General features: G+C 37.7%; 1 non-coding gene and 1 pseudogene across 1 annotated transcript; both read right to left on the reverse strand.

Moving 5' to 3' along the window:
• Positions 1-8,369: 8,369 nt before the first annotated feature.
• LOC111740397 lies at positions 8,370-8,486 on the reverse strand (annotated as a pseudogene).
• A 13,439-nt stretch (positions 8,487-21,925) lies between these two features.
• LOC111740354 lies at positions 21,926-22,059 on the reverse strand. Its single transcript, XR_002780598.1, has one exon. It is a non-coding gene; the product is annotated as a small nucleolar RNA SNORA5 (small nucleolar RNA).
• Between the last annotated feature and the right edge of the window lie 2,211 nt (positions 22,060-24,270).

The following is a 24,270-nucleotide window of genomic DNA, read 5'->3' on the forward strand; positions in this document are numbered from 1 at the left end:
TGTGTTTGTGTGTGTGTGTGGGTAAAGAAAAGTTAGCTTGTGTAATTCTGTCAGATTCAGATTTCTCTCCGTTTTGCGAATTGTGGGAAAGGTCGACAATGCAAATGTGTCAAAGACATTGCTGGGTGCAATATTAACAATTTTAAAATGCAAATTGCTTTGGATAAATTATTTCTACATTCTGTAAATCTGAGATTTGATGTATATTTTTGTTTAAAAAATAAATGCTTTAGTAAAATCTTTGGAAAGTATAATCTTTTAAAATATCCTCTAAGTTAGGTCATTCATTTTAGAGTTGTATATATGATGTAAGAACCTAGGCCGGCAAGGTCTCTAAAGGAACTTAGCAGTCCTCTAATGGGGAGAAATAAAGTTAGGGGCAAGGTACCATGTGTCAGGGGAGAAATGACTGAGAACAGGTGATCAGACTTTAAAGGCAGATGGCATAGATTTATAGTTGGTATTACTGTGTCCAGGGAGGGTGCATCTTAGGGTACTTAGATAAGGCACAATGTTTTCAAATGATATCAACCTTTTTGGAGCCAGAATAAGAGCAAAGGTAACCCCTGACAAAGCCGGGGCTAGGAAGTGAGCAGGTAAGTCCAGAAATACATGGCACAGAGTTGGCAGTAAAATGAGCAAAGGGGAATTAGGTCATGGAAGGGCCAGAGAGCAGGTAAGGAGGACACAGGAGGCCTGAGGCTTCACGCTGGGGAGGGGAGAGTTGAGTCTGCTGATCTGGCTGTCTACATAGGGGCAACCCTTTCAAAATGGGGTGTGCGGAGACAGGACAGATGAGCTTCTGCAATAGAAGTGATATGAGAAAAAGTCTGAGCAGACCTGGGAGATGCTCTATAGAAAAAAAAAATTAAAGGCCTTTTTTTTCCTGGGATATACTAATGTATGTAAATTGTTTGAGAAATAAATGTTTTTAACCAAAGAGCACCACCTAAAGGTTCTTACTGACATTCAGTACCAGAAACTACCCAGTAATGTTATCCGAGAGAGATAAAACAGTTCCTAAGAGATTCCAATGTGATAGCAAAATGTACCCTAATGGAATCCAAGTGCATTTTAACAGTTGGTGGCTTTATCTGATGTGAATGAAACTAAAAAATCCTGTCAGAATCTTAGAAAGTTATGGCTGCAATAAAACATATGGTGCATTTATGAATACAAAGAGTCCTGCCAAAAAAAAGTGCAAAACAAAGCATATCTAGGGAGAAGTGGAGGCTGGGACCCTTAGACATGAACATGGTGAAAATGACTTTCTTCACTTGAATAGACATTTCTCCAAAGATCTATAAACGGCCAATTAGCACATGAAAATAGTCTCAGTTGCACTAGTCATTAGGGAAATGCAGATCAACCACAATTTGACACCACTTCACACCCACTAGGATGACTATTAAAAAAAAAAGTTAACAAGTGTTGCCTAGGATATGAAGACGTTGGAATCCTCAAACATTGCTGCTGGGGATGTAAACTGGTATAACTACTGTGCAAAACCGTTTGGCAGTTCCTCAATAAGTCAAACAATTATTATAGGACAACAAAATTCATATATATATATATACACACAAATTCTTATTTGTATATATCTCCAAATTGAAAACATGTACTCAAATACGCATACACAAATGTTCATAGCAGCCCTATTAACAATAGCCAAATGGAGGAAACAACCCAAATGTCCATCAATAAATGATAAAATATGTATACCTGTAATGTATATTATTTAGCCGTAAAAAGGAAGCCAGTTCAAAATAATTTAGGAGGACCCTGAACTCACCTCCTCCCATGGTCACATCAAATCTACAGCTACAAATGTTAAGATTTCCTCTGAAAATACCCAAAAACTAGCTGAGTGATTCCTACACATTAAGTGAACAAGAAAAATCTCACATTAAAGTAGGTGGGTAAGGCTGAGACACAATCTTGCTGTAAACCCCACCCCTGGCACGGTGACCCACAATGAAGAGAACTCAAAACCCAGAGAGTCTCCCTGAGGAACAAAGGGTTTGAACCCCAGTAGTCCTACCCAACTGTTCTTAGCCAGCACCACCTCCTGGCCCCTGATCTCAAAGCTTGGGCAGTAGCCTTGCACAAAAGTAGCCCTTGAGAGCAAGCCCCACCCTGCGCAAGAATGCTACCAGCAGACAAGGCCAGAAACCGAAATGAGCCGACTGGTAAAGAACCGTCTCTGCCAAAGTGAACCTGTGGAGTCTAGAAGAAGAAACTGTTCAAATGCACCGATACCAATGTAGGGAATAAAAGACCATGAAATATAAGGTAAACCTGACACCATAAAAGAAAACTAATAAAGCTCCAATAACTGATCCTAAAAAAAAATGAAGATCTATGAGCTGTTGAACAAAAAATTCAAAATAGTCCTCTTAAAGAGGTTAGTGAACTACAAGCACACACAAACAACTAAAAATTAGGAAAACAGTTCATGAACAGTTCATGAAACCCTCAAAAAAAATTCTAGAGCTGAAAAATACAATGACTGAAGAATTCAAGAGAAAGTTCCAAAAGTAGATTCGACCATGCAGAAGAAAGAATCAATGATCTAGAAATCAGAACATATGAAATTATCCAATCAGAGGAGCAAAAGAGAAAAAGAATGAAAATAAGTGAAGAAAGCCTACAGAACTTATGGGAGACAACTGAAATAAACTATCTGCATTATGGGAACCCAGAAGGAAAAGAGAGAGAATACATTTAAGGTAATAATGGCTGAAAACTTCCCGAAAAAGGGAGAGAAATGGACATCCAGAGCCGTGAGCCCCAGAGAACTCCAAGTAGGTCCTTTGAACCTGAATAGGACTAAACAGAGACACATTATAATTAAATTGCCCAAAGACATAGAATTCTGAAAGCGGATAGAGAAAAAAGAGAAGTTATATACAAGGGAACCCCCATAAGACTATGAGTGGATTTCTCAATAGAAACTTTTCATGCCAGGAGAGAATGGAATGAGATATTCAAAATATGGAAAGGAAAAAAAACGGTCAACTAAGAATTCTACACATGGCAAAGCTGTCCATAAATGAAGGAGACAAAGACATTCCCAAAGCAAACAAAAGCTGAGGGAGTTCATCACCACTAGATCTCTTACAAGAAATGCTAAGAGTCCTTCGAGTAGAAGTAAAAGGATATTAATTAACATCATAAAAACATAAGAAGTTTAGTGTAAAACTCACTGGTAATGGTTACTACATAGTCAAAGTTAGTTCTATAATATAATGGTATATAATTTACCTAAAACTCTAGTTTAAAAGTCAAAAAATAAATGTAGTAAAAATAACCATAGCTACAATAATCTGTTATTGGTTACACAATATAAAAATATATAAACTGTAACATCAATAACCTAAATCGTGAGGGGGAGAAGTAAAAGTATAAAGTCTAGGAATGCTATTGAAGTTATCATCTTTAAAAAGGGTTATAATTTTAAGATACTCTATGTAAGCCTCCAGGTAGCCATAGGGGAAACCCTTACAGTAATTACACCAAAGAACATGATAAAGAAGTCAAAGCACACTGGTACCAAAACACATCAAAACACAAAGACAGCAAGATAAGAAACAAGGAAAAATAGAACTACGAAACAGCTAGAAAACAATAAAATGGCAATAGTAAATCCTTACCTATGAACAATTACCTTAAACATAAATGGTTTAAATTTTCCAATCAAAAGACACAGCTTGGCTGAACGGATTAAAAAAATTATAAGACTCAACAATATGCCACCTGCAAGAGACTCACTTTAGTCTTAAGGATAACACATAGAAAGAGTAAAGAAATAAGAAAGGTATTTCAAGAAAATAGTAATCAAAAAAAAAAAGTAGGATGGCTAAACTTATATCCAACAAAATAGACTTAAAAAAAAAAAAAACATTGTAAGAAACATCCAAACCTATAAAGAATTTTTATAAGAGTTTATTCGGGCCAAACTGACAACATATGCTGGGGAGCAAGATCTCAAATGCTCTAGAGAATAAGTTTTACAATTTCTTTTACGTATGTGAAACTAAGGAAGACTACACGAGGGTGGGAGAAAGCAAAGCGAAAACTATATAACAAGATTATGTGCTTTCTTTAAGGGGTATTACTTCCAGCATTTCAAAGGTGTGTTAACCTAATATGCAGAAACAAAGGACAAGGCTGGCTTAAAAACCTTTCACTAAAGGAGTTAGAGGCCTGGTATGTGACTACCTACCATGACCTGCCCATTTAGGAATTTATGATTTATTACAGCACCTTTTTTCATTCACAATTCCCTCTCTGGTCATAAATCAATCCAAAGAATGCATTTTTGACCAACCTTTTGGTCAGATAGTGTGGTCTCACAGCACTAGGTAGGTTCATTCCTAGGAAGTCTCAGTATTGACGGAGTCTTGTTGAACTGGTTGACCACTGGGGATAGGGCAATACCCTAATCATGGGATGTGAGTAGAGGCCAAAACTGCCCAAAAAGGGAAGGGCAGGTAAATGGAAAGCAGTCAGGTGTTACAGCCTTCATTGTGAAAAAACGCTCTGGATCATTTCTACCCTGTATCCATCATGATCTGAGTTTTGCTTTCTTTCTCATGTTTCTGTACTTGATATCTCATATAACATTTATACAAGCCACAAAAAGGATATTAAAATTACCTTATACATCTCTTTTAGCTTGGTAATGTTGTAAGATGTCTCCTTTCAATAATGTCAACTCATAAGTTCCTTTGTCTCATTTAAGATTAGCTTAAATGTACTGTGACGCGTGAAGCAATATAGAAACCGAAAAGTGAGGAATGCCAGGGAGCTGGGAAAAGAACTAGCGTGGGTTTCCTGTAGCCTTGATTATTTGACTAATTTACGACCATTGTTTACCCGTACAATATACTCTAGGTTTTCACCACTTATTTTACATTGCTTCCCCCGCGATTCCAAATCTTCTAAGTTGTTCCAACGGCCCTTATAAAACAGTGAAAAGTTGTTCCCACACATATTGAGAGTTTAACCCTAAAAACCTCAATTTCTAATGAAAACTAAGAAGTAAATAATTACCATTCTTGAGTTTGACAGATTAATGAAAACATTTTATAACCTCTAGAAACATATTTCATACACATCAAACTCGATAATTATCATGGACATATTTTTGTAAAACCCAGGCAAAATAAAGACATGTCTGTTTTACTTAGCGCTAGCTTTTATTTACTAAGGATGAATCTTAAATCACATGAATTTGAAAAGCTTTTGAGTTATTTTCTATATTTCTGAAAATTTTGGAAAACCTAATTCTTATAAGCATTTGCCTTTGAATTAATTTTAACAATACCATCCAGAGGTAGAAATTTCTCCCACATTTACAACATATATATAGACATACACAGACAGAAACAGAGACCTTTTAGTCGTTAGAAAAATTATTTATAAAAGAACAGCTGGATCTAACTTTTGCCATGGAGGCAGTTAAAATTTACATTGATCCTTGACAAGTCAAGTTTCAAATGACCTCCCCACTTTTAAAATAAGGACAACCATTTTTAATACCTCAAAAAACTGGGCTGATACCTAAACTACATCACAGGTTAACCCATTTATCTAAATCTTCTTTTGAAGCTTCAAGAGACCAATTAAATGATTTTCATTCATTCTGCCTAATTTGACAGCCAGCTTTTTCTAACTGCACACACAAAAGTTAATTTAGAAGTAGCAGAGGATCCTCATCTCAGCCATTTTGGTATTAATGGAGGCTGCCTGTCCTGGGGCTTGTCAGCCTCGAAGGCACGATTTCCCATTAAGTTAGCTTTTCTTTTGAAATCTTTAGATTCTGAACGAACTTCTAGGAATAACCAGCCTGCACATGAACACATCCAGAGGAGCCAAATGTGGTAAACATCCCTATAGAACTGCTTTACACCCTAGAGAAAATTTTCCTCAGGCAATCCCACAAAGATTCTTAGTCACCTAAGACTATCCAAGCAAGGGCCTGCAAGAGCTTATAGGACACCACCAGAACCATGACGCTTGACAAAGCATGGGCCCCTCTCTCAGGGTGAATCCATTCCAGCGTGCCCTGCCCTTCTCCCCTGGGCTCCTACCAGCTTCTCCAGGATTGGCTGAGTTACCACACTGGGTACTGCACAGCACCAGTCTCCACCACTTTGGATGTGGGGATCTGAAACAACTGTCATCACCCCATTGGCCATTTGGGTTGGAGAAGCAAGTGTCCTTTCTCTTTCAGAGCTAAAGAGAGCTTAGTCTCTCATTTAACCAGCAGAGACTTTGTTCAGACTCTCAGTAAGCAATCCAATTAAAAAGCCAAAATGAAAAGCAGCAACTCATTTTTTTTTTCCTTTCCTTGAGTTATCTCGACCTTTAACCATCTCGAAGATTTTCTGGGAACAGTTCAAATAAAGTCAAGAACTGCTACTTATAGCAAGGAGACCTAGATTCCGAGAGGAGACTCACCCAAGTTCACACAATGCAAAGTGGGGAGCAGTCTGCAGCACAATGGGCCCCTGCGGGTACTGAGCACTGGGTCCAGGTCTGCAGGGTGGTCCAGGGTGGGCTTCTTCAGAAGTCTGCTGTGCCACACCACATAACTGTAATAAATGACAGATAATGTTATTATGTAATGATAAAGAGTCAATCCATCACGAAGATATGACAACTGTAAATATAAAAGCAGCAAATATCGGAGCACTTAAATATATAAAGCCAAAACAGGGCTACGAGGAGAAATACACAGCAATACAATAATAGCTGGGGACTTCAACGCCCCACTCTCAACAATGGATAAAGCATCCACACATAGAATCGATAAAGGAAGAGCAGATTTGAACAAAAATATAAGCCAAATGGACCTACGGACATATACAGAACATTCCATCCAACAGCAGAGTACACTTTTTTTCCAAACACACATGGAACATTTTCTAGGATAGATAGTATGTTAGGCCAAAAAACAAGGCTTAGCAAATTCACGAAGACTGAAATCACACCCTGTATCTTCTCTGACCACAATGGTGTAAAACTAGCAACCATTAATGGGAAGAAACCTGGAAAATTAATGAATATTTGGAAACTAAACAACACCCTCAACAACCAACTGATCAAAGAAGAAATTAAAAGGAGAATATCCTGAGACAAATAAAAACGAAAACATGCCAAAATTTATGGGATGCAGCAAAAGCGGTTCTAAGAGAGAAGTTCACAGCAATAAATGCCTAAATTAATTAACAAGAAAGTTCTCAAACAAACAACTCTAAGCCTTAAGGATCTAGAAAAATGAACATACCAAGCCCAAAGTTAACAAAAGCAAAGAAATAATAAAGATTAGAAGACAAATACATGAAATAGAGAACAGGAAAAAAATAGAAAAAATTAACAAAACAAAGAGTCAATTCTTTAAAAAGATAAGTAAAATCAACAAACTTATAGACAGACTGTGGAAGAAAAAGGGGTTCTATGGAAAGTAACCTCACAGGGTAAACTTGTAACCACACATGAACTTCACTTCTTCAGCATGCATTCTGCTTTAATCCAAGCGAGCTTTGTTTAGCATGATAGAACTATGACTCACATACATTCTTTCTACCAGATTCTCCTGCTGTATATATACTGTATGTCCACTTCTTTTCATCATTAAGACATTGGGTTCTGGTCAGTGTCAAACTCACTTAAGAATAAAGAAAGCTTCAAGTTTATCAACCATGACCACGACACAATAACCAAACCTCGAACTAGAATAAGGTTTGAATCAAAGATAACACCTTGGCCTCAGTTATGTTTCAGCTCCAGACACATGCAAGTACAACAGCACCATGAACCACATCCCCTGGAAACCAGACCGAATAATGCCGTGAGTGACATAAGGACCTGATACCGTGATCAACTGTCCCCTGCCTTAGCCCCGACCAGTCAGTAGGGCCCAACCCCAACTCCCATAAAAACCATGACTAACAGTTTTTCACTTATATAACCTAGCCACTAAAGGCCGTCAGGGAGCCAGGTTTTGGAGAGCACTACCTCACCTGCGTCTCTTGGCTTGGTATCAATTCCTTAAATAAATCTTTACTTTCTTTGCAGCAATCTCTTGTTCATTTCTTGTTTGGCTTGGATGCACATAGGCAAGTGGACCCACTGAGTTTGTGGTAACAATCTGATCATAAATTCTTAACTGGGCAGATCATGGAGGATAGTCAATTCTCTGGTCTATAACTTCTTTAGTAAAAGGTTTATCTTTGCCTTAAGTAAGCCCAGTCCATTGCTTCTGTGTATCTAGATTAGATTAACACACCTTTGAAATGCCCAAAGTAATACTCCTTGAAGGTGTAACCACCTTTAAGAAAGCACGTATTTTTTTTTTTTAACGCCTACTGCACCCGGTCTTCCTAGGTGGTCTCCCATCCAAGTACTAACCAGGCCCGACCCTGCTTAGTTTTCAAGATCAGACAAGATCGGGCATGTCAGGGTGGCATGGCCTAGACAAGAAAGCACATAATCTTGTAATCCAATCCCTGCTTTGCTTTCTCTCATCCTTATGTAATCTTCCTTATGGTCCCTTCTTAATTGCACACGTATAAAAGAAACCACAAAATTGTTATTCTCCAAAGCATCTGAGATCTTACTCCCTAGCACGTGTTGTCAGTTTTGGCTCAAATAAACTCTAATAAAAACTCTTTACAGGTTTAGACGTTTCTTACATCGACAAGACTAACCAAAGAAAAAAGACAAGACCCAAATCAACAAATCATAAATGAAAAAAGAGACATTACAACTGATATCCACAGAAATACAATGTGTATTATATGAATTATATGGGCTACTATAAACTATATGACAAAAAAAAAAACTGGACAGCCTAAAACATTAAAATTCTTAGAAACATAACCTATCCAGACTGAATCAAGAAGAAATAGAAACTCTAAACAGATCTGTTACTTAAAGAAGAATTAATGCCAATCCTTCTAAGACTTCTAAGACTCTTCCAAAAAATTTAAGAGGAAGGAACACTCCCAAACTCATTTTACAAGGCCAGCATTACTTGACTAGAAAAGCCAGAAAAGGACACTACAAGAAAACGACAGTTCTATATCACTAATGAATATAGATGTAAAAATGCTCAATAAAATACTAGCAAACTAAATTCAGCAGCACATTAAACAGAGCACTCACCACAATAAAGTGGGATTTATCCTTGGAATCAAGAATGATTCAACATACACAAACCAATCATTGTGACACATCACATTAACAGAATGAAAGAAAAAATCATATGATTATCTCAATAAAAGCAGAAAAAGCATTTGACAAATTTTAACACCCATCTGTGACTAAAAAAAAATATTACGAATTAGGTATAGAAGAAATATATGTCAACATAATAAAGGCCACATGTGACAGGCCCACAGATAACATCATACTCAATGGTGAGAGGTACAAGACAAGGGTGTCTACTCTCACCACTCCTACTCAACACAGTACTGGAAGTCCTAGCCAGAGCAATTAGGCAAGACAAATAAAAGGTACTAAAATTGGAAAGGAAGTAAAATTGTCTCTGTTTGGAGATGACATGATTTGATATACATTAAATCATAAAGATTCCACCAAAAACAGATCTAATCAATGAAATCAGTAAAGTGGCAGGATACCAAATTGACATACAAAAATCAGTAGCATTCCTACACATTAACAACAAATTATCTGAAAACAAAGAAAATGATCCCATTTACAATAGCATCAAAACAATAAAATACTTAGAAATAAATTTAACCAAGGACATGAAAGATTTATATTCTGAAAGCCACAAAACAGTGATGAAAGAAATAAAAGACCAAAGTCAATGAGAAAGTATACTGCGTTCCTGGATCAGAAGCATACATACTGTTAAAATGTCAGCACTACCAAAAACCATCGATAGATTCAAGGCAATCCCTACAAGATTCCAATAGCATATTTTTGCTATTGGATCCTAAAAAAACGATCCTAAAATTTATATGGAGCAACAAAAGATCCTGAATAGCCAAAGCAACACTGAGAAAGGACAAAGCAGGAGGCATCACTCGCCTTGATTTCAAGCTATCTTATAAAGCTACAGTAATCAAAACAGTATGGCACAGCATAAAAAGACACACAGACCAAAGAGCATTGAGAGTCCAGAAATAAACCTAAGCATATACAGTCAACTAATATTCGACAAAGGAGCCAAGAATACTCAATTAAAAAAAAAAAAAAAGTGGTCTCAAGAGAAAGATATAAAAAGCATTCAAATAGGAAACGAAGAAGTCAAATTGTCACTATTTGTAGATGAAATGATCCTCTAGAAAACCCTAAAGACTCCACAAGAACACTACTAGAAACAATAAGCAAATATAGTAAAGTTTCTGGATACAAAAATCAATGTTCTAAAAATGAAGTGTCAGAAAAAGTGGAAAAAATAATTCCTTTTGCAACTGCAACAAAAAGAATAAAATACCTAGAAATAAATCTAACGAAACATGTGAAGGACCTATATAATGAAAACTACAAGACTCTATTAAAAGAAATTGAAGATGATACAAAGAAATGGAAAGATATTCTGTGTTCTTGGATTGGAACAATCAACATAGTTAAAATGACCTTATTATCTAAAACATTATACAGATGTAATACAATCCCCATCAATAGCTCATCAGCGTTTTTTAAAGAAATAGAAGAAAAAATCATCAGATTTGTATGGAAGCACAAAAGACCCTGAATTGCCAAAGGCATCCTGAGAAAAAAGAATAAGGCAGGAGGCATCACTCTGCCTAACTTCAAATTATACTACAAAGCGACAATAATCAAAACAGCATGGTATTGGCAGAAAAACAGATACACTAACCAGTGGAACAGAATCGAGAGTCCAGAAGTAAATCCATATTAATATGGGCAAATAATTTTCAACAAAAAAGCCAAAAACATACAATAGAGGAAAAAATGTCTCTTCAATAAATGATGCTGGGAAAACTGGAAAGCCACCTACAAAAGAATGAAACTAGACTGTTGTCTATCGCCACACACCAAAGTTAACTCAAAATAGATTAAGGACCAGAATATAAGACATAGAAACTAAACTCAAGGAGGATTTTATGAATTTGACCTCAAAAGCAAGAGAAGTAAAAGCTAAAATAAATGAATGGGACTACCTCAAACTAAAAAGCTTCCGCATAGGAAAAGAAAGTATCAAGGTTAAGAGACAACCATCCAAATGGGAAAATATATTTGCAAGCAATGCTTCCGATAAGGGCCTAATATCCAAAATATACAAAGAACTAATACGACTCAATAACAACAAAACAAAGGACCCAGTCAAAAAATGGACAGAGGACCTAACAGACACTTCTCCACAGAGGACATACAAATGGCCAACAAATATTTGAAAAGATGCTCAGCATCACTAGCTATTAGGGAAATGCAAATCAAAACTACTATGAGATACCATCTCACATCTGTTAGAATAGCTATCATCAACAGGACAAGCATTAACAAATGTTGGAGAGGATGTGGAGAAAAAGGAACCCTCATACACTGCTGGTGGGACTGCAAATTGGTACAGCCACTATGGAAAACAGTATGGAGGTTCCTCAAAAAACTAAGACTTGATCTACCATATGATCGATCCAGCAATCCCTCTACTGGATATTTACCCCAAAAACTTGAAAACTCGTATCTGAAAAGATATTTGCACACCGATGTTCATACCAGCATTATTCACGGTGGCCAAGACATGCAAGCAACCAAAGTGTCCTGCCATAGAAGATTGGATAAAGAAGCTGTGGTACATGTATATGATGGAATATTACTCAGCCATAAGAGATGAAATACTGCCATTTGCGACAACATGGATGGACCTTGAGATAATCATGCTAAGCAAAATAAGCCAGACAGAAAAAGTTGAAAATCAGACTATATCACTTATATGTGGGATATAAACCTAAAAGCAACAAAGGAAAAGGACAGAGACTCATGGACATGGACTATAGACTAGTGGTTACCAGAGGGTGGGGGCGTAAGGGAGCGGGGAGGTAGATAGGGTAAAGGGCATCAAATATGTGGTGACAGAAAGAAATCTAACTATGGTAGGTGAACACACAATGTAAATATATCTTACTGTTAAAATGTACAGCTGAAACATCGGATTTCATTAACTGATGTCACCATTAAAAAATTAATTAATTTAAAAAATAATAAAATAAAATGGAAAAAAAGGATTAAAAAAACAAAAAGGATGGTCTCCTTAATAAACGGTGCTATGAAAATTGCCACATGTAAAATAATGAAACAAGACCTCTTTCTTACACACTCAAAAAAATGAACTGCAAATGGATCAGAGACTTAAATGTAAGACCTGAAACAATAACACTCCTAGAAGAAAACATGGAGAAAAAAGCTCCTTGACATGGGTCCTGGCAATAATTTTTTGAATATGACACCTAAAGCACAAGCAGCAAAATCAAAAACAAACAGGACTACATCAAGCTGAAAAGCGTCTGTCTGTACAGCAAAAGAAACAGTCAACAAAGTAAAAGACAACCTACAGAATGGGGTTAATAACCAAAGTTATTGATAAGGGGTTAATATCCAAAATATAGAGGAAAAACATACAACTCCAAAGCAAAAAAACAAATAATCCAATTTAAAAATGGGCAAGGGACCTGAATAGACATTTGTCCAAAGATATACGAATGGCTAACAGGTCCATGAAAAGATGCTCAACATCACTAATCATCAGAGAAATGCAAATCAAAATGACAATGAAATAGCGCCTCACACCTATCAGAATGGCTAGCATCAAAAAGACAAGAGATAAGAAATGCTGGCGAGCACCTGGAGAAAAGGCAACCCTCGTGCACTGTGGGTGGGACCATGAATTGGCATAGCCATTATGGAAAAAAGCATAAAAGTTTCTCAAAAAATTAAAAATAGAACTACCTATGACCCAGCAATTCCACTTGAGTATTTATCTGAAGAACTCCAAAACATTAATTTGAAAAGACATATGCATCCCCATGTTCACTGCAGCATTATTTACAATAGCCAAGATACGGAAGCAACCTAAGTGTCCATTGATAGCTGAATGGCTAAAGAGGTAGTATGCATACACACACACACACACACACACACACACACACACACACATACATACTGGAATATTACTCAGCCATAAAGAATGAAATATTGCCATTTGTGACAACATGGGTAGACCTAGAGGGTATTATGCTAAGTGAAATATGTCAGAGAAAGACAAACACCATGAGTTTACTTATATTTGAAATCTAAAAAACAAAATAAATGAACAAAACAGAAACAAACTCATAAATACAGAGAACAAATTGATGGTTGCCATATGGGAGGCAGAATGAAGGGATGGGTGAAAAAGTACAAATTCCCAGTTATAAAAATAGTCGCAAGGATATAAGATACAGCATAGTGAATACAGTCAATAATACTCTAATAACTACGTATGATGTTAGATGAGTACGAGATTTATCAGGGTGATCACTTCGTAAGGCATATAAATGTCTAATCACTAGGTGGTAAAATTGAAACAAATATATTGTATGTCAACTGTAACTGAAAAATTTAAATAAAGATCTGAAATTTATTTATTTATTTAGATGGCAAGGCATTGTTTATTATGCAACAAACCTGTATCTGTGCTGTAAGATTACAATATGTCAACATTACCAGACCAAGAACTCATCACAATATTACCAAATCACAAAAAAATTCAGAAAAGTTACAAATTTAAAAGCTATATCTCATCACAGTTAAATTTCACAAAAAAAGAAAGAAATGAAAGAAATGAGGCTGTAACCAAAGTACATGTCCATGTGACTCATTTGCTAGCCATGCAAGAAATTTAACGTTGATTATAGTGGCTGAAAAAAATGCATCCAGAAAAAATAAACCTGTTAAGACCATTAGCCTTTGGGTAAGAACAGCTGCTTAAAGTGTTGAGACCAGTGGGAACAACACCAATAGTCCATTTAAATTATTTAGCGAAGGCAAAATTATTTTGAGTGGTTTTCCTTGGCTCTTAGTAAGTTGACAGTTTTCAGGATACTGTTCATTTGTTCCTGTTTCTTCAAGGAGTCAATGTTTGAAGTGATTGGAGAATTAGCCTCTCTGAACAGGCTGCATGACACAGGTGAGAACATTTTTGAAGAAGCTGAGAAAACACTAATTCAATACACCTGAAGGGAAATCAGCTGTGTTGTGTTACAGCTTATGGAAGTAAAAACAGGTTTACTTTGATAGATTTACACTTGTGAAAATGTATGTCTGGAAAAGTCTTTATTTCTCCATCTTATCTAAAGGAGCGCTTTGCTGGATACATTATTCTTGGCTGGTAGTTCCTTTCATTTAATAGTTTGAATATTTGATTCCACTCCTTTCTGGCTTGTAAGGTTTGTGTTGAGAAGTCCAACAATAATCTAATGGTTTTTCCTTTATAAGTTACCGTCTTCTTTTCCCTGGCTGCCCTGAGAATTCTTTGTCTTTGATTTTTGATAATTTTAATACAATGTGTCTTAGAGGCCTTTTTGGGTTGAGATAATTGGGTGTTCTGTTTGTTGACTTCTTGAATTCCAAGCTCCAGCTCATTCCGTAGATTTGGGAAATTCTTGTCAACTATTTGTCTGAAAATGCTTTCTAGTCCCTGCTCCTTTTCCTCTCCTTCAAGAATGTCTATTATTCTTATGTTTCCTTTCCTGGTGGTATCAGCTAGTTCTTGTATTTCTCTTTCATTATTTTTCATTCTTTGGTTTCTCTCTTTTTCTATCTGATTTATTTCTAGATTTCTGTCTTCAATATCACTCATCCTTTCCTCCGTTCGGTCGGCTCTATTTCCCAAGCTTGCTATTTCATTTTTCAACTCTTGCAGTGTGTTTTTTTATCTATTTGGTTCTTTTTGAGGGTTTCGATCTCCTTGCTCTGCTTAGTTTTTTTTTTTTTCAGTTCTTGAAATTGTTGATATGACTCGTTTCAGAACTGAGTTTTTTCAGAAGTATCATCCTGAATTCTCTGTCATTTAAGTTACATGTTTCTATGTCTGTAAGCTTATTTTCTGGAGATTTTTCTCTTTCTTTCTGAGCTGCCTTGTCACCTTGGTTGTTCATGGTGTTTAATGGACTATTTCTCCACCTAGGCATTAATGGAAGTGTTTTCTGCTTTTTTTCCAGAAGGAAGAATTATTATATAAAGGTCTCTCTTTAGCCTGTTGCAAAGAAGGTGTTTTTCTTTTTCTTTTCCAGTAGGTGGCGTCTAAGCCCCTTGGATCCCTGTGTTGTTCTTATGTGCAGATCCCACGCTCAGAAGTGCTGGTGTGCAGTTTGGGTGTTTATTTGTTGAGCTTTAGATGTTCGGCTTACTGTTGTTTCAAGGGGAGAGATCTGGGGACGTCTCTCACTCCGCCATGTTTCTGACGTCACTCCAAGATCTGGAATTTAGATAACAGCATAATGTACTGAAAAGAACATTTAATTTGGTGTCAAAAGATCAGCTATGTGACCTTTGTAGTTACCTGAACCCTTTGGCCACACTTTTATTTTTTGGACTATAAAATTTAGAAATTGTATAGAAGATCTCTAAAGGTGTATTCAAAAAGTTCTAACAGTCTACATATTTTTTAATTTTACAAATACACAAAATGAGAATATAATATTATCGAAAGCTATACCATGTGCCAACAGCACCATTTAACTTCACAGTGAAGGAAAAACAGAATGTTGGCCACAAGAAAAAAGTTGTGGTACACACACACACATATACACGCACACACACGAATATTATTCGGCCATAAAAAAATGAGGAAATCCTGTCACTAGCAACAACATGAATAAACCTTGAGGGCATTATGCTAAGTGAAATAAGTCAATCTGAGAAAGATGAACACTGTATGTGGAATCAAAAAAAAAAAAAAATCATAGAAAAAGAAGGCAGACTTGTGATTACCAGAGGCAGGGGGTAGAGAGAGGGGACCTGGGTGAAAGTGGTCAAAGGCATGAACTTCCAGTGATAAAATAAATAAAGATCAGCGATATAACGAACATGATGACTAGTTAACACTGCTGTATGATACACAGGAAAACTGTTAAGAGAATAAATCCTAAGTTCTCGTCACAAGGAAAAATGTTTGTTTTTACTTTGTATTTATATGAGATGCTGCATGTTAACTAAACTTACTGTGATAATCATTTCATGATATATATAAACCAAATCATTGTGATACACCTCAAACTTATACAGTGCTATATGTCAATTATACCTCAATAAATCTAAAAGAAAATGATCATAGCAAAACAGCACATGAAAAGATGCTCAACATCATCAGTCATTAGGGAAATGCGTGACAATTGCAAAGGGACATAAGAAAATTTGGGGGGGTAATAGATCTGCCATACCTTGATTGTGGTGATGGTTTAAAAAGTAAATACATATGTTAAAACATATCGAATTGCACCCTTTAAATACATGCAATACAGGCAGACCTGGCTTTACTGTGCTTCACAAATATTGCTTTATTTTTGTTTTTACAAACTGAAGGTTGGTGGCAACCCCGCACTGAGCAAGTCTATTGGTGCCATTTTTCCGAAAGCATTTGCTCATTTCGTGTTTCTGGGTCACATTTTGGTAATTCTCACAATATTTCCAACTTTTTTTCCCCAAACTTTTTTCATCATTATTATATTTGTTATGGTGAACGGTGATCAGTGATCTTCTGGTGTTACTACTGTAACTGTTACTATTGTAATCACCCATAAGACAGTAAATTTGATGAATGTGTGTGTTCTGTCTGCTCCACAGACCACAGCTGTTCCCCATCTCTCTCTCTTCCCCTCTCGTTGGGCCTCCCTACTTTCTGAGACAGAAAATATTGAAATTAGGCCAATTAAAAACCCTACCATGGCCTCTAAGTGCTCAAGTAAAAGAAGAGTCGCACATCACCCATTTTAAATCAAAAGCTAGAAATGATTAAACTTAGTGAAGAAGGCACGTCAAAAGCCAAAACAGGCCAGTAGCTAGGCCCCTTGTGTCAGTGAGCCAAACTGTGGATGCAAAGGGAAAGTTCTTGAAGGAAGTTAAAAGTGCTACTCCAGGGAACACACGAATGATAAAAAAGCAAAACAGCCTTACTGCTGATACAAAGAAAGTTTTAGTGGTCTGGGTAGATCAAACTAGCCACTACCTTCCCTTAAGCCAAAGCTTAATCCAGAGCAAGGCCTTCTCCCCAATTCTGTAAGGACTGAGAGAGGTGAGAAGGCTGCAGAAGAGAAGTGTGAAGCTAGCAGAGGTTGGTTAATGAGGTTTAAGGAAAGAAGCTGTCTCTGTAATATAGAAGTGCAAGGTGAAGTAGCAAATACTGCTATAAGCTGCCGCAAGTTATCAAGATAATCCATTAAGGTGGCTACACTAAACAGCTAAGATAATCAATTAATGTGGCTACACTAAACAGACTTCCAATGTAGACAAACAGCCTTATATTGGAAGAAGATGCCATCCAGGACGTTCATAGCTAGAGAGAGGTAAATGCCCGGCCTCAAAGAAAAAGACTCTTTCATTAGGATTTAATGCAGCTGGTGACTTTAAGCTGAAGCCAATGCTCATTTACCATTCTGAAGATCCCAAGTCCCTTAAGAAGTATGCTCGATCTCCTCTGCCTGTGCTCTATAAATGGAACAACAAAGCCTGGATGACGGCACAACTGTTTACAACATGGTTTACTAAATATTTTAAGCCCACTGTTGAGACCTACTATTCAGAAAAAGATTCCTTTCAAAACATCACTCCTCACTGACAATGCACCTGGTCACCTAAGAGCTCTGATAGAGATGTACAAAATATTAATATTTTCATGACTGCTAACACGACATCCCTTCTGCAGCCATGGACAAGGAGTAATTTTGACTTTCAAGTCTTATGATTTAAGATATACATGTCATAAGGCTATAGCTATCACAGATAGTAATTCCTCTGATGTATCTGGGCAAAGTAACTGAAAACCTTCTGAAAAGCATTCACCATTTAGATGCCATTAAGAACATTTGTGATTCAAAAGAACAAAATATCAACATTAACAGAAGTTTGGAAGAAGTTTATTCCACCCCTCACAGATGACTTTCAGGGGTTCAAGATCTCACTGGAGGAAGTAACTGCAGACATAGTGTAAAAAGCTAGAGAACAGAATTAGAAGCGCAACCTGAAGATGTGACTGAATTGCTGTAATCTCATGAAAAAACTGTAATGGAAGAAGAGTTACTTTTTATGGCTGAGGAAAGAGTGATTTGGCGAAAGAGAATCTATACTCCTGGTGAAGATGCCGTGAAGACTGTTAAAATAACAAAGGATTTAGAATGTAACATAATCTTAGTTAATAAAGCAGCAGCAGGGCTGAGAGGATTGATTCCAATTTTGAAAGTTTTACTGAGGGTAAAATGCTATCAAACAGCATCACATGCTACAGAGAAACTGTTCATAAAAGGAAGAGTCAATATGTGGCAAATTTGCCACAACCTCTGATCAGTCAGCAGCCATCAACACTGAGGCACGACCCTCCACTGGAAAAAAGATTACAACTCGTTGAAGGCTCAGATGATGGTTAGCATTTTTTTAGTAATATTTTTATGGTATGTACATTATTTTTTAGCTATAATACTATTAAACACTTAATAAACTACAGCATAGTGTTAACATAACTTTTATATGCACAGGGAAACCTTTCAAAAACTTTGCGAGACTTGCTTTATTGTGATATTCGCTTTACTGCAATGGGCTGGACCCAAACTCACAATATCTCTGAAGTATGTCTATATATCATTTATACTTCAAAAGAAGCTATTTGGTTTTTTTTAAAGGAAGAGGAAGAAAGTGAGGCGTGAGACTTTTAAAACTGGAATCTTTTTAAATTTTTTGTTTTTAGCCAGATGAATATATGATCTACTCCAAAACTTAAATAACAGAAATAATTTTTAAGCCAAAAAAGGGTCACTTGAGTTACTTTTCCTGCTTAAGTTATAAATCCTCTCAAACTGAGAATCTCCCTAGCCCACAAGTTTCTCACTAGACCAGCAACCCTCAGCTCTTTACGTTGCCATCTTGGGTGACTGGGAGTCCAGAGATGGTAGCTTCCTGATCACAGTCATAGACTGGGAGCAGAGTGTTTTGTTAGGCCATTTATATACGAACACTTTTTCTTTGCCCTCAGATGTTTAGGTAACATCTTAAGGTCAAAGAAGTGGAAGTTCCAATGGAATTTGAGAGAAAGTTCCAGAGTCAAAGACCACTTCAGATTTGCCTCTATGTTGTCCAATCAATAATCAACTAAGATGAACTCTGATGATGCACAGAAAGAAATCACTCTCTGTTTTTAAATTATCAAGAATTTAACCACAAAACTTGAATACAATCATAATGCAGCTGTTTACAATAAATGTAAGAGGAAGGGAAATTCTAAGAGAGAAATCCAAACCTGCCAACCAAGTTTGGTGGTTAAAAACCTAGGACAATCCTGCCAAATTCAGCATATGGGTATCTCACGCCAGACAACCTGTTTATGATGTCCAGTTGGAGAGATTATCAATGTTCCTTTGGGCCCTAACGCGGCTCAACAACATCAATCACTCTTGAAGTGGAGTCACAAACTCTGGAAAGTCTCCCCGTTTCGCTTCCACCAGGGGATTAAAGATACTGGATGCGGCTTGCGAGGCCAACGTGGATGGGTTCTCTAGCCCAGCATGTCTCATCAGGAATCAATTCTCCCAGGTAATTAGAATCAACTTTTAGAATAGAGATTGATTTACCAGCTGGGAGTCATCTTGCACTTTCATTATAAAGTGGTTCTGCTGAGCCAAGCTGCATAATGAATAAGCCAATCTATGGAAATCCCATAGGAGGTTTCAGGTTACCATCTGCTTTGGGATTCCTACCTACCTTTGCTACCTTATGTAAATTTTGTGCGACCAATATAAATATTTATGCTTATTGAAGAGTTTAAGAAAGGTACCACTGAGGACTATTTCTAAAGGTAGAATTTTGGTTCGGCTTCTGGAAAACTTGCATCAAGATTTCCTCACTGCAAACATCTTGAGGAAGTGTGGACCCAAAAGAGCACCTTTCAATGAACTGGGTTTGTCCAAGACTGGGAAGCTTCTCAGGATTTTGTGGCTTGTGGTGAAAATACTTTCATGAGCTGCTCTAAGAGCAAAAAACCTCACAAATCAAGAAACCATCAACCCAGGCTCTGAGACCCTCTGAAGACCCCGAAGAGCCTTGACTCTGTGAAACTGAAGCAATGACTGCTCTTCAAACTCCCCTGGGGGAGTTCTTCCTCACCGGAGGACACAACTCGTTCTGCTTTGAAAGCTTCCCCATCTCCTTCTCCATTTGACTCTGCAGTCACCTTTCTTAAAGTCTATCCTGAATCCCAAATTGTATCCAGGACAATGGACTGAAGAAGTTAGGCTGATGTTCATTGTGCTTTCAGAAAGCAATGACAGGGCCTTTTGAGCCACGCTTGTCTTGCTTAGGCCTGCTTCCATGTCTGGAAGTGTACTTTCCCTTCTAATAAAACTTTTCTTTTCTATGGTAAAAAAAAAAAAGAAAAGAAAAGAAAAAAATGAAAGCAATGACAGGTCGGGGCATACACAGCCTGATGAGCACACGGGAACTAGGGTGAATCCTAAGAGGAAAAGGAAGTCATGGAAGGTTGTCAGCTGGACGATGGAATGATTGGATTTGTGTCTGTACGCATTTACCCGGGTTGGAATGTAAAGATTAGATTGAAGAGCTGAGAGGGATCCGGAAGACAAGAGTGGGGACAGTATTGCACTGTATTACTAGGAACAGCTGGGCACTGAAGCAGGAAAGTTTGAGGGTTTTAAGGGAAGGCTGTCAGAGAGCTCGTATCTAATGGCTTGATGCAAGAGACAGGAGATTTGCTGAGAGCTGGAGCAGTGGGAAGGATTTGCAGTCTGAGACATTCTGAATACTGGCCAGAATTCAGCAGGGGGGTGTTATAAAAAGGGGTGAGGGTGGGGAATGGCGGGGGTCCACCAGCAGCCCTAGGCAGTTTGGTTGAAGGCTTAAAGCTTTGATACATATAGGATCAGGGTGGAAAAGAACAACGATGAACTATTAATACCATTTATATTCTAATTCAGAAGGCTCACTAGATGCCAAGCACATACATACTAGGCATTTTTGTATACTTGATCTCATATCAACCTCTTTTCCAGAGAAGAATTACCATCATTTTACAGTAGAAAATTGTGGCTCAGAAGGGTCATGGAGGCAGAAAATGAGTCCTGTGTCCTCTGGTAATGTACAGGCATACCTCGGAGACAGACCACCTCAGTAAAGTGAATATCACCAAAACAACGACAAAAAAAAAAAAACCAGTTGCAATCTTTAGGTAGGTGGTCTCACCGTCAATTTGTAAAAAACCGCAACATCTTTGAAGCACAATAAAGCTAAGAGCAATAAAACCAGGTATGTCTATCTCTGGCTTCAGAGCGCCAGCTGCAGAGTTATCATTATTCACCCTCCTTAAAGAATGGGCACCTAGCAGCACCTTAACAGCTCATTCGTTTTTAATTTTTTAGAAAGCTTTTATAGATAAAGCGCTTACAAACAAGCAATTCAAAACATAAAGGAGCCTGGGAAGCACTGAAATAAAGCAAACCTAAGTGCTTAAATTTAACTCTACAACAAAAAAAGTTTACGTTCCAGTTCCTTAATCATTACATCGAAATTACAAGCTCCACTTCTGTTTGCAGTATCAAGCCAACTGTAAATATTACTGAGATTTTTTTAATTGACGTATTAATTTTTTTAAATGTTTTTATTTTACCCTGGGGTTTACCCGGTGGCCCACTCCACCACTCCACCGGCCTCCACGTCTAGAGCTTGGTGTCTGTAACCAAATCTATCCCTGCGACCCAGCAGAGGGGGTCAGGGCCCATGAGTCACAGTGTTTCTATGGCAGCCTTTTGGGCCAGCGCAGGCCATGGGTGGGCAGGCACCGAATTTGACAAGGCTGCGGGACGTACTCATTAATTAAAATTGCAAACACTGGGCCTCCCCGCACCCCACTCCCGTTCCCTGGGATGAGGAAATGAGCCCTAAAAGCACTTACAGAGATTTTTGCCTCTTCTCTCTCAGAAGATTGTTTTGAGGAGTACATAACAGTGCATGAGAAAGCTCTAAAGACGTCTGTGGATTTCCTCGGACCTAGTGCCGGAAAAGCAGCCCGGGGGTCCCCTCCTCGTCTGAAGGTGTACGGCGAAACCCAAAGAGCAAGACACGTGTAGGAAACCCGGAAGCGTCCCGGAAATAACATGGCTGCACCAGCCTCACGTACCCTGAGCTTGAGCTGGCCATGCTACGGTGGCTTGCGGAGGTCAATACACTAATAAGACAGCGATTAGCCCCTGGGAAAGAAGCAGTGCTACCCAGCTACTTTGTTTTTATTACTGGGGTGGAAACTGAGGGTAATGGGCACGTGGTCTGCAAGAGCTATGTTCCCTTCCCCCCGCTTCCCATTTCCTGTGGTTTTCACTGGTGTTATAGAGAGGTATAGTCCTTTCTTTGAGCAATGAACAGTAAAGATTCCTCACTACTAGATTCAGGGCAAGTCATAGATATCTCAATTATTTCATGGAAATGAAATTACCTTTGAAATCAACCCCCAAAATAATAATGTGCATTCCAGTATGGGGGAGATTATACCCTACACTGGCTACCGGTTTAAGGCATATATAGTACCCTTGAGGAGTGTCATAACTGACCCCCATTTCAGCTATTCTTTTAAACCAGCTTCTTCTAGGCAATGGGTCATGTATCAGTCTACTATCGCCACAATAAAACTGTGTAGCGCAATGCTCTAAAACCCAGAGGCAACACAGCAATCATTTATTCTCTCAATGCATCTAAGGATCAGTTGATCTGGATAGACTGAGTTCAGTTGGGCGTGGCTTCGAGCTACACATTCTTACCTTCCTCGGACCAGTGGACCAGTTTGGGCATGTTCTTCTCATGATGATGGCAGAAGCAAGAAAACAAACTCAAATTACCAGCATAGTTGAAATCTTTGCTTGTATCACATACCCTATGATCAAAGAAAATCCACATGGCCAAACCTAACATAAATGAAGCAGGGAAGTATATTTCTCCCATATAAGAAAGGGGAGCATGTGTGACTATTTTAAACAATAATTTTACATAAAGCCCATGGATAAACCAGAGAATTCCATAGGTATGAAACCATCATCACATTTCCTTCTATGAAAATATGTTCCTTCAATAAAATGCATAGAAGAAAACATAGGAACTAAACTCAAGGACTTTGGACTTAAAGAAGATTTTGTGAATTTGATCTCAAAAGCAAGGGAAATATAAGCTAAAATAAATGAATGGGGCTACATCGAACTAAAAAGCTTCTGCTCAGCAAATGAAATCGTCGACAAGGTAAAGAGAAAACCGTCAGAATGGAAAAATATATTTGCAAGCAACACCCCTGATAAGGGCCTAGTATCCAAAATATACAAAGAACTAATATGACTCAATAACAACAAAAAGAAAACAAACAATCCAATCAAAAAATGGGCAGAGGACCTAACAGACACTTCTCCACAGAGGACATACAAATGGCCAACAAATATTTGAAAAGATGCTCAACATCACTAGCTATTAGGGAAATGTAAATCAAAACCCCTATGAGATACCATCTCACACCTGTTAGAATAGTTATCATCAATAGGACAAGTAATAACAAATGCTGGAGAGGATGCAGAGGAAAAGGAACCCTCATACACTGGTGGTGGGACTGCGAATTGGCACAGCCACTACGGAAAACAGTATGGAGGTTCCTCAAAAAACTAAGAATTGATTTACCATATGATCCAGCAATCCCTCTACTGGATATTTACCCCAAAGACTTGAAAACTCCTGTCTGAAAAGATATCTGCACACCGATGTTCATACCAGCATTATTCACGGTGGCCAAGACATGGAAGCAACCAAAGTATTTTGCCATAGTTGATTGGATAAAGGAGCTGTGGTACATGTATACGATAGAATATTACTCAGCCATAAAAAGAGATGAAATACTGCCATTTGCAACAACATAGATGGACCTCGAGATAATCATGCTAAGCGAAATAAGCCAGAAAAAGTTGAAAACCACATGATATCACTTATATGTGCATTATAAACCTAAAAGCAACAAAGGAACAAGACAAACAGAGACTCATG

This window comes from Pteropus vampyrus, unplaced genomic scaffold, assembly GCF_000151845.1.
Source record: "Pteropus vampyrus isolate Shadow unplaced genomic scaffold, Pvam_2.0 Scaffold62, whole genome shotgun sequence".
Taxonomy (NCBI): domain Eukaryota; kingdom Metazoa; phylum Chordata; class Mammalia; order Chiroptera; family Pteropodidae; genus Pteropus; species Pteropus vampyrus.